The sequence below is a fragment of the Tupaia chinensis genome, unplaced genomic scaffold (genome assembly GCF_000334495.1).
Source record: "Tupaia chinensis unplaced genomic scaffold, TupChi_1.0 Scaffold144092_1, whole genome shotgun sequence".
Classification (NCBI taxonomy): domain Eukaryota; kingdom Metazoa; phylum Chordata; class Mammalia; order Scandentia; family Tupaiidae; genus Tupaia; species Tupaia belangeri.
The window spans coordinates 4464-5100 of record NW_006203946.1 but is presented as its reverse complement, the minus strand read 5'-3'; positions in this window follow the sequence as shown (position 1 = coordinate 5100).

The following is a 637-nucleotide window of genomic DNA, read 5'->3' as shown; positions in this document are numbered from 1 at the left end:
GCTAACTGCTGGTTCCCAATAGTATTTATATGTTTAGGTATGGTTCTCTTAAATCCATTTAGAAACACAGTGAACAGAGAATGAGGAGCAGAGTGATGAGACAGAAGAAAAAGAAAAGGAAACAGAGAGAAAAAAAAAAACAAAAAAACAAAAAAGCCCCAAAGAAACAGAGAGAAAACAAGAAAAATAAATAAATAATAATTTATTTTTTTTAAAAAGCAAAAAATTTTAAAATGCGCAGTGCGCAAGTGCTCAGTGTGAAATCACTAGTTCTCAGGAGCCATGGAGGAGTCTTCTTCTGAAGCCCTGCCCCTTGCCTCTCCTGGAAGGGTGGGGGAAAAGCAAACAAGATAAAGGGAAAAGAGGGGCTAAAAGCTGAGAAAATACTTCACCTTAAAATTTTTTAAAAAGGAAAATTACTAAAAAGGAGAAGACAGAGACAGGCAGAGACAGAGACAGAGTCAAGACGGAGACAGAGAGGATGCTAGGGGCTTCCTACCACTCAAGTTTGTGGGCTGGAGGCTGAATTATCAGTAGAAAATCTTCATTTCTTTTTTTTCCCCTGAAATCACTAGTCCTCAGGAGCCATGGAGGAGTCTTCTCACAACTGCAGATATTCTCACAATGAACAATCAAG